The 13,792-nt window shown below is 43.7% G+C and overlaps 1 long non-coding RNA gene across 1 annotated transcript in view; it reads right to left on the bottom strand.

The window, feature by feature from the left end:
* Positions 1-7,216, bottom strand: part of LOC307181221 — a 2,056,127-nt gene extending 2,048,911 nt beyond the window's left edge. Inside the window, exon 1 of the long non-coding RNA XR_013826124.1 lies at positions 7,165-7,216. This is a non-coding gene — a long non-coding RNA (uncharacterized lncRNA). The remainder of the gene's footprint in view (positions 1-7,164) is intronic.
* Positions 7,217-13,792: the final 6,576 nt, after the last annotated feature.

Genomic DNA, 13,792 nt, shown 5'->3' with positions numbered 1-13,792 from the left:
CAGTTTGCAATTTCTGCGGAAGATGAACAGGAATAGCGAGAACCAATGAGAGGCTAGCTGGAGGTGTCTAGACGGGCAAATTTAACTCTCATTTCCCACCAGGAGGAGGAAATAACCAAAGGCTCAGCGTGCCGTGCCAGAACCAGATTAGGGCCTGAAGCCATCCTGCGGTGTTGCGGCCAGGTCACAAGAAAGCGAGTTGAAGAAAGGAGCTCAGGGGCACTGTAATTCACAAACCTGCAGAGTTATAAATGACAGCTATCGTCCAAAAATAGACTGAAGTAAGGCTGCCAAGAGGACTTGAAAGCGGGGCAGAATTTCAGGAAACCGATTTCAGGAGGTAGACTGGAATTGCATTGAAAGCATAGGAAAAGAGGCAGAACGTCCACAATGATGCACTTGGCCAAAAAGGGCGTATGCGTTTTTTCCTGAATATATTCAGGAAAAAACGCATACGCCCTTTTTGGCCAACCAAGGAAACTTGCAAAGGAAATCTGCACTACAATGAAGTCTCACTTCTCCCCGGTCAAAAGGGCCATCTGAAAAAAGTGTAAAATCCAGAAAGGCAGGACAGGCCATGGAGAACTGGGAGCCTTGTTATGCTGATGGGCGGGATGTAAATTGCCAACAGACACTCAGGAGAAGTGTATGGTGTTTCCTGAAACATCTAAAAAACAAAGCAACAGAGCGTAGGGCACTTCCACTTATGGTCCTATAGCTTAGGGAAATTAAAATCAAAAAGACACAGCCACCCCAAAGTTTGGGATGCCTCCGTTTACAAGAACCTCGTTTACCGTACAAGTTCAATATCACAGAAAGTGAAAAATGGATAAAGAACTTGTGGTACTTACGTACAATGCAGTATCACTCAACAATGAAATCTATGTCATCAGGCCCGTAGCAGCATAATGAGTGGATGCAGGTATGATGATTCTAACTGAAATAAGTCACACAGAAAAAGAAACATCATAAGATATCAGTAATACACGGAATGGAAACTTGGCTACACAGGAACTGAATTACAGAACAGAACAGGGTCTCAAATTTAGAAAACCAACTTATGCTTGCTTAAGGGGAAAGGTGAGTTGGGGTGCTGCATAAAACCAGAGATTGAAATGAGCACAGATAAAGTTCCTTAAGCGAAATATGGAATAGACAAGAGCTACTCCTTGCTCAACGAAATGGACTCAACACCGCATATTAAACGCCTAAGAATGTACCTGACTAGTAAGTATCTTAAAACCTATAGATTGCTATGTCTCCGAAAGAGAATCAAGCATGTGTACAGGGACATAAACGCAGCAGTGATAGGATTGGAAAGGTTCAGTGAGCAAATGAAGACCCTTTGAAGTCATATTGCATGGTACCCATTCCACGGGTTTCAACTACCCAGGTTTTAGGTATTCTTCCTTCAGCTAAAACATACATGTGGAACCCAGAGTATGATCAACCATGTGATTGGGAGACGTGTTCAAATATGTCTCAGTTTTGCTCCGCTGGTACTCGGGTGCAACATTCCAGACGCTTTACTAACACTTTCCCCACTTGGAGAGTCAGCGCCTTTAACCTCCTGTTTGGCACAGTTTGCAATTTCTGCGGAAGATGAACAGGAATAGCGAGAACCAATGAGAGGCTAGCTGGAGGTGTCTAGACGGGCAAATTTAACTCTCATTTCCCACCAGGAGGAGGAAATAACCAAAGGCTCAGCGTGCCGTGCCAGAACCAGATTAGGGCCTGAAGCCATCCTGCGGTGTTGCGGCCAGGTCACAAGAAAGCGAGTTGAAGAAAGGAGCTCAGGGGCACTGTAATTCACAAACCTGCAGAGTTATAAATGACAGCTATCGTCCAAAAATAGACTGAAGTAAGGCTGCCAAGAGGACTTGAAAGCGGGGCAGAATTTCAGGAAACCGATTTCAGGAGGTAGACTGGAATTGCATTGAAAGCATAGGAAAAGAGGCAGAACGTCCACAATGATGCACTTGGCCAAAAAGGGCGTATGCGTTTTTTCCTGAATATATTCAGGAAAAAACGCATACGCCCTTTTTGGCCAACCAAGCAAGCTTGCAAAGGAAATCTGCACTACAATGAAGTCTCACTTCTCCCCGGTCAAAAGGGCCATCTGAAAAAAGTGTAAAATCCAGAAAGGCAGGACAGGCCATGGAGAACTGGGAGCCTTGTTATGCTGATGGGCGGGATGTAAATTGCCAACAGACACTCGGGAGAAGTGTATGGTGTTTCCTGAAACATCTAAAAAACAAAGCAACAGAGCCTAGGGCACTGCCACTTATGGTCCTATAGCTTAGGGAAATTAAAATCAAAAAGACACAGCCACCCCAAAGTTTGGGACGCCTCTGTTTACAAGAACCTCGTTTACAATACAAGTTCAATATCGCAGAAAGTGAAAAATGGATAAAGAAGTTGTCGTATTTACTTACAAAGCAATATCACTCAGCAATGAAATCTATGTCATCAGGCCCATAGAAGCACAATGAGTGGATTCAGGTATGATGATTCTAACTGAAATAAGTCACACAGAAAAAGAAACATCATAAGATATCAGTAATACACGGAACGTAAACTTGGCTACACAGGAACTGAATTACAGAAATGAACAGGGTCTCAAATTTAGAAAACCAACTTATGCTTGCTTAAGGGTAAAGGTGAGTTGGGGTGCTGCATAAAACCAGAGATTGAAATGAGCACAGATAAAGTTCCTTAAGCCAAATATGGAATAGACAAGAGCTACTCCTTGCTCAACGAAATGGACTCAACACCGCATATTAAACGCCTAAGAATGTACCTGGCTAGTAAGTATCTTAAAACCTATGGATTGCTATGTCTCCGAAAGAGAATCAAGCATGTGTACAGGGGCATAAACGCAGCAGTGATAGGATTGGAGAGGTTCGTGAGCAAATGAAGACCCTTTGAAGTCATATTGCATGGTACCCATTCCATGGGTTTCAACTACCCAGGTTTAAGGTATTCTTCCTTCAGCTAAAACATGCATGTGGAACCTAGAGTATGATCAACCATGTGATCGGGAGACGTGTTCAAATATGTCTCAGTTTTCGTACCCTGGTACTCGGGTGCAACATTCCAGACGCTTTACTAACACTCTCCCCACTTGGAGTGTCAGTCCCTTTAACCTCCTGTTTGGCCCAGTTTGCAATTTCTGCGGAAGATGAACAGGAATAGCGAGAACCAATGAGAGACTAGCTGGAGGTGTCTGGATGGGCAAATTTAACTCTCATTTCCCACCAGGAAGAGGAATTAACCAAAGGCTCAGCGTGCCGTGCCAGAACCAGATTAGGGCCTGAAGACATCTTGCGGTGTTGCGGCCAGGTCACAAGAAAGCGAGTTGAAGAAAGGAGCTCGGGGCACTGTAATTCACAAAACTGCAGAGTTATAAATGACAGCTATCGTCCAAAAATATACTGAAGTAAGGCTGCCAAGAGGACTTGAAAGCGGGGCAGAATTGCAGGAAACCGATTTCAGGAGGTAGACTGGAATTGCATTGAAAGCATAGGAAAAGAGGCAGAACATCCACAATGATGCACTTGGCCAAAAAGGGCGTATGCGTTTTTTCCTGAATATATTCAGGAAAAAACGCATACGCCCTTTTTGGCCAACCAAGCAAACTTGCAAAGGAAATCTGCACTACAATGAAGTCTCACTTCTCCCAGGTCAAAAGGGCCATCTGAAAAAAGTGTAAAATCCAGAAAGGCAGGACAGGCCATGGAGAACTGGGAGCCTTGTTATGCTGATGGGCGGGATGTAAATTGCCAACAGACACTCAGGAGAAGTGTATGGTGTTTCCTGAAACATCTAAAAAACAAAGCAACAGAGCGTAGGGCACTTCCACTTATGGTCCTATAGCTTAGGGAAATTAAAATCAAAAAGACACAGCCACCCCAAAGTTTGGGACGCCTCCGTTTACAAGAACCACGTTTACCGTACAAGTTCAATATCACAGAAAGTGAAAAATGGATAAAGAACTTGTGGTACTTACGTACAATGCAGTATCACTCAGCAATGAAATCTATGTCATCAGGCCCGTAGCAGCATAATGAGTGGATTCAGGAATGATGATTCTAACTGAAATAAGTCACACAGAAAAAGAAACATCGTAAGATATCACTAATACACGGAATGTAAACTTGGCTACACAGGAACTGCATTCCAAAACAGAACAGGGTCTCAAATTTAGAAAACCAACTTATGCTTGCTTAAGGGGAAAGGTGAGTTGGGGTGCTGCATAAAACCAGAGATTGAAATGAGCACAGATAAAGTTCCTTAAGCCAAATATGGAATAGAAAAGAGCTACTCCTTGCTCAACAAAATGGACTCAACACCGCATATTAAACGCCTAAGAATGTACCTGACTAGTAAGTATCTTAAAACCTATAGATTGCTATGTCTCCGAAAGAGAATCAAGCATGTGTACAGGGGCATAAACGCAGCAGTGATAGGATTGGAGAGGTTCGGTGAGCAAATGAAGACCCTTTGAAGTCATATTGCATGGTACCCGTTCCACGGGTTTCAACTACCCAGGTTTTAGGTATTCTTCCTTCAGCTAAAACATGCATGTGGAACCCAGAGTATGATTAACCATGTGATCAGGAGACGTGTTCAAATATGTCTCAGTTTTCCTCCCCTGGTACTCGGGTGCAACATTCCAGACACTTTACTAACACTCTCCCCACTTGGAGAGTAACGCCTTTAACCTCCTGTTTGGCACAGTTTGCAATTTCTGCGGAAGATGAACAGGAATAGCGAGAACCAATGAGAGGCTAGCTGGAGGTGTCTAGACGGGCAAATTTAACTCTCATTTCCCACCAGGAGGAGGAAATAACCGAAGGCTCAGCGTGCCGTGCCAGAACCAGATTAGGGCCTGAAGCCATCCTGCGGTGTTGCGGCCAGGTCACAAGAAAGCGAGTTGAAGCAAGGAGCTCAGGGGCACTGTAATTCACAAATCTGCAGAGTTATAAATGACAGCTATCGTCCAAAAATAGACTGAAGTAAGGCTGCCAAGAGGACTTGAAAGCGGGGCAGAATTGCAGGAAACCGATTTCAGGAGGTAGACTGAAATTGCATTGAAAGCATAGGAAAAGAGGCAGAACGTCCACAATGATGCACTTGGCCAAAAAGGGCGTATGCGTTTTTTCCTGAATATATTCAGGAAAAAACGCATACGCCCTTTTTGGCCAACCAAGCAAGCTTGCAAAGGAAATCTGCACTACAATGAAGTCTCACTTCTCCCCGGTCAAAAGGGCCATCTGAAAAAAGTGTAAAATCCAGAAAGGCAGGACAGGCCATGGAGAACTGGGAGCCTTGTTATGCTGATGGGCGGGATGTAAATTGCCAACAGACACTGGGGAGAAGTGTATGGTTTTTCCTGAAACATCTAAAAAACAAAGCAACAGAGCCTAGGGCAGTTCCACTTATGGTCCTATAGGTTAGGGAAATTAAAATCAAAAAGACACAGCCACCTCAAAGTTTGGGACGCCTCTGTTTACAAGAACCTCGTTTACAATACAAGTTCAACATCGCAGAAAGTGAAAAATGGATAAAGAAGTTGTGGTATTTACTTACAAAGCAATATCACTCAGCAATGAAATCTGTGTCATCAGGCCCTTAGCAGCACAATGAGTGGATTCAGGTATGATGATTCTAACTGAAATAAGTCACACAGAAAAAGAAACATCATAAGATATCAGTAATACACGGAATGTAAACTTGGCTACACAGGAACTGAATTACAGAACAGAACAGGGTCTCAAATTTAGAAAACCAACTTATGCTTGCTTAAGGGGAAAGGTGAGTTGGGGTGCTGCATAAAACCAGAGATTGAAATGAGCACAGATAAAGTTCCTTAAGCCAAATATGGAATAGACAAGAGCTACTCCTTGCTCAACGAAATGGACTCAACACCGCATATTAAACGCCTAAGAATGTACCTGACTAGTAAGTATCTTAAAACCTATGGATTGCTATGTCTCCGAAAGAGAATCAAGCATGTGTACAGGGGCATAAACGCAGCAGTGATAGGATTGGAGAGGTTCGGTGAGCAAATGAAGACCCTTTGAAGTCATATTGCATGGTACCCATTCCACGGGTTTCAACTACCCAGGTTTAAGGTATTCTTCCTTCAGCTAAAACATGCATGTGGAACCTAGAGTATGATCAACCATGTGATCGGGAGACGTGTTCAAATATGTCTCAGTTTTCGTACCCTGGTACTCGGGTGCAACATTCCAGACGCTTTACTAACACTCTCCCCACTTGGAGAGTCAGTCCCTTTAACCTCCTGTTTGACCCATTTTGCAATTTCTGTGGAAGATGAACAGGAATAGCGAGAACCAATGAGAGACTAGCTGGAGGTGTCTGGATGGGCAAATTTAACTCTCATTTCCCACCAGGAAGAGGAATTAACCAAAGGCTCAGCGTGCCGTGCCAGACCCAGATTAGGGCCTGAAGCCATCCTGCGGTGTTGCGGCCAGGTCACAAGAAAGCGAGTTGAAGAAAGGAGCTCAGGGGCACTGTAATTCACAAACCTGCAGAGTTATAAATGACAGCTATCGTCCAAAAATACACTGAAGTAAGGCTGCCAAGAGGACTTGAAAGCGGGGCAGAATTGCAGGAAACCGATTTCAGGAGGTAGACTGGAATTGCATTGAAAGCATAGGAAAAGAGGCAGAACGTCCACAATGATGCACTTGGCCAAAAAGGGCGTATGCGTTTTTTCCTGAATATATTCAGGAAAAAACGCATACGCCCTTTTTGGCCAACCAAGCAAACTTGCAAAGGAAATCTGCACTACAATGAAGTCTCACTTCTCCCAGGTCAAAAAGGCCATCTGAAAAAAGTGTAAAATCCAGAAAGGCAGGACAGGCCATGGAGAACTGGGAGCCTTGTTATGCTGATGGGCGGGATGTAAATTGCCAACAGACACTCAGGAGAAGTGTATGGTGTTTCCTGAAACATCTAAAAAACAAAGCAACAGAGCGTAGGGCACTTCCACTTATGGTCCTATAGCTTAGGGAAATTAAAATCAAAAAGACACAGCCACCCCAAAGTTTGGGACGCCTCTGTTTACAAGAACCTCATTTACCGTACAAGTTCAATATCACAGAAAGTGAAAAATGGATAAAGAACTTGTGGTACTTACGTACAATACAGTATCACTCAGCAATGAAATCTATGTCATCAGGCACGTAGCAGCATAATGAGTGGATTCAGGTACGATGATTCTAACTGAAATAAGTCACACAGAAAAAGGAACATCATAAGATATCACTAATACACGGAATGTAAACTTGGCTACACAGGAACTGCATTCCAAAACAGAACAGGGTCTCAAATTTAGAAAACCAACTTATGCTTGCTTAAGGGGAAAGGTGAGTTGGGGTGCTGCATAAAACCAGAGATTGAAATGAGCACAGATAAAGTTCCTTAAGCCAAATATGGAATAGAGAAGAGCTACTCCTTGCTCAACGAAATGGACTCAACACCGCATATTAAACGCCTAAGAATGTACCTGACTAGTAAGTATCTTAAAACCTATGGATTGCTATGTCTCCGAAAGAGAATCAAGCATGTGTACAGGGGCATAAACGCAGCAGTGATAGTTAGGAGAGGTTCGGTGAGCGAATGAAGACCCTTTGAAGTCATATTGCATGGTACCCATTACACGGGTCTTAACTCTCCAGGTTTAAGGTATTCTTCCTTCAGCTAAAACATGCATGTGGAACCCAAGTATGATCAACCATGTGAACGGGAGATGTGTTCAAGTATGTCTCAGTTTTCGTACCCTGGTACTCGGGTGCAACATTCCAGACGCTTTACTAACACTCTCCCGACTTGGAGAGTCAGTCCCTTTAACCTCCTGTTTGGCACAGTTTGCAATTTCTGCGGAAGATGAACAGGAATAGCGAGAACCAATGAGAGGCTAGATGGAGGTGTCTGGACGGGCAATTTTAACTCTCATTTCCCACCAGGAAGAGGAATTAACCAAAGGCTCAGCGTGCCGTGCCGGAACCAGATTAGGGCCTGAAGCCATCCTGCGGTGTTGCGGCCAGGTCACAAGAAAGCAAGTTGAAGAAAGGAGCTCAGGGGCACTGTAATTCACAAACCTGCAGAGTTATAAATGACAGCTATCGTCCAAAAATAGACTGAAGTAAGGCTGCCAAGAGGACTTGAAAGCGGGGCAGAATTGCAGGAAACCGATTTCAGGAGGTAGACTGGAATTGCATTGAAAGCATAGGAAAAGAGGCAGAACGTCCACAATGATGCACTTGGCCAAAAAGGGCGTATGCGTTTTTTCCTGAATATATTCAGGAAAAAACGCATACGCCCTTTTTGGCCAACCAAGCAAGCTTGCAAAGGAAATCTGCACTACAATGAAGTCTCACTTCCCCCCGGTCAAAAGGGCCATCTGAAAAAAGTGTAAAATCCAGAAAGGCAGGACAGGCCATGGAGAACTGGGAGCCTTGTTATGCTGATGGGCGGGATGTAAATTGCCAACAGACACTTGAGAGAAGTGTATGGTGTTTCCTGAAACATCTAAAAAACAAAGCAACAGAGCCTAGGGCACTTCCACTTATGGTCCTATAGCTTAGGGAAATTAAAATCAAAAAGACACAGACACCCCAAAGTTTGGAACGGCTCTGTTGACAAGAACCTCGTTTACAGTACAAGTTCAACATCGCAGAAAGTGAAAAATGGATAAAGAAGTTGTGGTATTTACTTACAAAGCAATATCACTCAGCAATGAAATCTGTGTCATCAGGCCCTTAGCAGCACAATGAGTGGATTCAGGTATGATGATTCTAACTGAAGTAAGTCACACAGAAAAAGAAACATCATAAGATATCAGTAATACACGGAATGGAAACTTGGCTACACAGGAACTGAATTACAGAACAGAACAGGGTCTCAAATTTAGAAAACCAACTTATGCTTGCTTAAGGGTAAAGGTGAGTTGGGGTGCTGCATAAAACCAGAGATTGAAATGAGCACAGATAAAGTTCCTTAAGCCAAATATGGAATAGACAAGAGCTACTCCTTGCTCAAGGAAATGGACTCAACAACGCATATTAAACGCCTAAGAATGTACCTGACTTGTAAGTATCTTAAAACCTATGGATTGCTATGTCTCCGAAAGAGAATCAAGCATGTGTACAGGGGCATAAACGCAGCAGTGATAGGATTGGAGAGGTTCGGTGAGCAAATGAAGACCCTTTGAAGTCATATTGCATGGTACCCATTCCACGGGTTTCAACTACCCTGGTTTAAGGTATTCTTCCTTCAGCTAAAACATGCATGTGGAACCCAAGTATGATCAACCATGTGAACGGGAGATGTGTTCAAATATGTCTCAGTTTTCGTACCCTGGTACTCGGGTGCAACATTCCAGACGCTTTACTAACACTCTCCCGACTTGGAGAGTCAGTCCCTTTAACCTCCTGTTTTGCCCAGTTTGCAATTTCTGCGGAAGATGAACAGGAATAGCGAGAACCAATGAGAGGCTAGCTGGAGGTGTCTAGACGGGCAAATTTAACTCTCATTTCCTACCAGGAGGAGGAAATAACCAAAGGCTCAGCGTACCATGCCAGAACCAGATTAGGGCCTGAAGCCATCCTGCGGTGTTGCGGCCAGGTCACAAGAAAGCGAGTTGAAGAAAGGAGCTCAGGGGCACTGTAATTCACAAACCTGCAGAGTTATAAATGACAGCTATCGTCCAAAAATATACTGAAGTAAGGCTGCCAAGAGGACTTGAAAGCGGGGCAGAATTGCAGGAAACCGATTTCAGGAGGTAGACTGGAATTGCATTGAAAGCATAGGAAAAGAGGCAGAACGTCCACAATGATGCACTTGGCCAAAAAGTGCGTATGCGTTTTTTCCTGAATATATTCAGGAAAAAACGCATACGCCGTTTTTGGCCAACCAAGCAAGCTTGCAAAGGAAATCTGCACTACAATGAAGTCTCACTTACCCCCGCTCAAAAGGGCCATCTGAAAAAAGTGTAAAATCCAGAAAGGCAGGACAGGCCATGGAGAACTGGGAGCCTTGTTATGCTGATGGGCGGGATGTAAATTGCCAACAACCACTCGGGAGAAGTGTATGGTGTTTCCTGAAACATCTAAAAAACAAAGCAACAGAGCCTAGGGCACTGCCACTTATGGTCCTATAGCTTAGGGAAATTAAAATCAAAAAGACACAGCCACCCCAAAGTTTGGGACGGCTCTGTTTACAAGAACGTCGTTTACAGTACAAGCTCAACATCGCAGAAAGTGAAAAATGGATAAAGAAGTTGTGGTATTCACTTACAAAGCAATATCACTCAGCAATGAAATCTGTGTCATCAGGCCCTTAGCAGCACAATGAGTGGATTCAGGTATGATGATTCTAACTGAAATAAGTCACACAGAAAAAGAAACATCATAAGATATCAGTAATACACGGAATGTAAACTTGGCTACACAGGAACTGAATTACAGAACAGAACAGGGTCTCAAATTTAGAAAACCAACTTATGCTTGCTTAAGGGGAAAGGGGAGTTGGGGTGCTGCATAAAACCAGAGATTGAAATGAGCACAGATAAAGTTCCTTAAGCCAAATATGGAATAGACAAGAGCTACTCCTTGCTCAACAAAATGGACTCAACACCGCATATTAAACGCCTAAGAATGTACCTGACTAGTAAGTATCTTAAAACCTATAGATTGCTATGTCTCCGAAAGAGAATCAAGCATGTGTACAGGGGCATAAACGCAGCAGTGATAGGATTGGAGAGGTTTGGTGAGCAAATGAAGACCCTTTGAAGTCATATTGCATGGTACCCATTCCACGGGTTTCAACTACCCCGGTTTTAGGTATTCTTCCTTCAGCTAAAACATGCATGTGGAACCCAGAGTATGATCAACCATGTGATCGGGAGACGTGTTCAAATATGTCTCAGTTTTCCTCCCCTGGTACTCAGGTGCAACATTCCAGACACTTTACTAACACTCTCCCCACTTGGAGAGTCACGCCTTTAACCTCCTGTTTGGCACAGTTTGCAATTTCTGCGGAAGATGAACAGGAATAGCGAGAACCAATGAGAGGCTAGCTGGAGGTGTCTAGACGGGCAAATTTAACTCTCATTTCCCACCAGGAGGAGGAAATAACCAAAGGCTCAGCGTGCCGTGCCAGAACCAGATTAGGGCCTGAAGCCATCCTGCGGTGTTGCGGCCAGGTCACAAGAAAGCGAGTTGAAGCAAGGAGCTCAGGGGCACTGTAATTCACAAACCTGCAGAGTTATAAATGACAGCTATCGTCCAAAAATAGACTGAAGTAAGGCTGCCAAGAGGACTTGAAAGCGGGGCAGAATTGCAGGAAACCGATTTCAGGAGGTAGACTGAAATTGCATTGAAAGCATAGGAAAAGAGGCAGAACGTGCACAATGATGCACTTGGCCAAAAAGTGCGTATTCGTTTTTTCCTGAATATATTCAGGAAAAAACGCATACGCCCTTTTTGGCCAACCAAGCAAGCTTGCAAAGGAAATCTGCACTACAATGAAGTCTCACTTCTCCCCGGTCAAAAGGGCCATCTGAAAAAAGTGTAAAATCCAGAAAGGCAGGACAGGCCATGGAGAACTGGGAGCCTTGTTATGCTGATGGGCGGGATGTAAATTGCCAACAGACACTGGGGAGAACTGTATGGTTTTTCCTGAAACATCTAAAAAACAAAGCAACAGAGCCTAGGGCACTTCCACTTATGGTCCTATAGCTTAGGGAAATTAAAATCAAAAAGACACAGCCACCCCAAAGTTTGGGACGCCTCTGTTTACAAGAACCTCGTTTACAGTACAAGTTCAACATCGCAGAAAGTGAAAAATGGATAAAGAAGTTGTGGTATTTACTTACAAAGCAATATCACTCAGCAATGAAATCTATGTCATCAGGCCCTTAGCAGCACAATGAGTGGATTCAGGTATGATGATTCTAACTGAAATAAGTCACACAGAAAAAGAAACATCATAAGATATCAGTAATACACGGAACGTAAACTTGGCTACACAGGAACTGAATTACAGAACAGAACAGGGTCTCAAATTTAGAAAACCAACTTATGCTTGCTTAAGGGGAAAGGTGAGTTGGGGTGCTGCATAAAACCAGAGATTGAAATGAGCACAGATAAAGTTCCTTAAGCCAAATATGGAATAGACAAGAGCTACTCCTTGCTCAACGAAATGGACTCAACACCGCATATTAAACGCCTAAGAATGTACCTGACTAGTAAGTATCTTAAAACCTATGGATTGCTATGTCTCCGAAAGAGAATCAAGCATGTGTACAGGGGCATAAACGCAGCAGTGATAGGATTGGAGAGGTTCGGTGAGCAAATGAAGACCCTTTGAAGTCATATTGCATGGTACCCATTCCACGGGTTTCAACTACCCAGGTTTAAGGTATTCTTCCTTCAGATAAAACATGCATGTGGAACCTAGAGTATGATCAACCATGTGATCGGGAGACGTGTTCAAATATGTCTCAGTTTTCGTACCCTGGTACTCGGGTGCAACATTCCAGACGCTTTACTAACACTCTCCCCACTTGGAGAGTCAGTCCCTTTAACCTCCTGTTTGGCCCATTTTGCAATTTCTGTGGAAGATGAACAGGAATAGCGAGAACCAATGAGAGACTAGCTGGAGGTGTCTGGATGGGCAAATTTAACTCTCATTTCCCACCAGGAAGAGGAATTAACCAAAGGCTCAGCGTGCCGTGCCAGACCCAGATTAGGGCCTGAAGCCATCCTGCGGTGTTGCGGCCAGGTCACAAGAAAGCGAGTTGAAGAAAGGAGCTCAGGGGCACTGTAATTCACAAACCTGCAGAGTTATAAATGACAGCTATCGTCCAAAAATAGACTGAAGTAAGGCCGCCAAGAGGACTTGAAAGCGGGGCAGAATTGCAGGAAACCGATTTCAGGAGGTAGACTGGAATTGCATTGAAAGCATAGGAAAAGAGGCAGAACGTCCACAATGATGCACTTGGCCAAAAAGGGTGTATGCGTTTTTTCCTGAATATATTCAGGAAAAAACGCATACGCCCCTTTTGACCAACCAAGCAAGCTTGCAAAGAAAATCTGCACTACAATGAAGTCTCACTTCCCCCCGGTCAAAAGGGCCATCTGAAAAAAGTGTAAAATCCAGAAAGGCAGGACAGGCCATGGAGAACTGGGAGCCTTGTTATGCTGATGGGCGGGATGTAAATTGCCAACAACCACTCGGGAGAAGTGTATGGTGTTTCCTGAAACATCTAAAAAACAAAGCAACAGAACCTAGGGCACTTCCACTTATGGTCCTATAGCTTAGGGAAATTAAAATCAAAAAGACACAGCCACCCCAAAGTTTGGGACGCCTCTGTTTACAAGAACCTCGTTTACAGTACAAGTTCAACATCGCAGAAAGTGAAAAATGGATAAAGAACTTGTGGTACTTACGTACAATGCAGTATCACTCAGCAATGAAATCTATGTCATCAGGCCCGTAGCAGCATAATGAGTGGATTCAGGTACGATGATTCTAACTGAAATAAGTCACACAGAAAAAGAAACATCATAAGATATCACTAATACACGGAATGTAAACTTGGCTACACAGGAACTGCATTCCAAAACAGAACAGGGTCTCAAATTTAGAAAACCAACTTATGCTTGCTTAAGGGTAAAGGTGAGTTGGGGTGCTGCATAAAACCAGAGATTGAAATGAGCACAGATAAAGTTCCTTAAGCCAAATATGGAATAGACAA

The sequence above is a fragment of the Stenella coeruleoalba genome (assembly GCF_951394435.1).
Source record: "Stenella coeruleoalba genome assembly, contig: scaffold_47, whole genome shotgun sequence".
In the NCBI taxonomy this organism is placed as follows: domain Eukaryota; kingdom Metazoa; phylum Chordata; class Mammalia; order Artiodactyla; family Delphinidae; genus Stenella; species Stenella coeruleoalba.
Note: the sequence above shows the minus strand (reverse complement) of the source record. Positions and strands in the feature narration are given on the sequence as shown.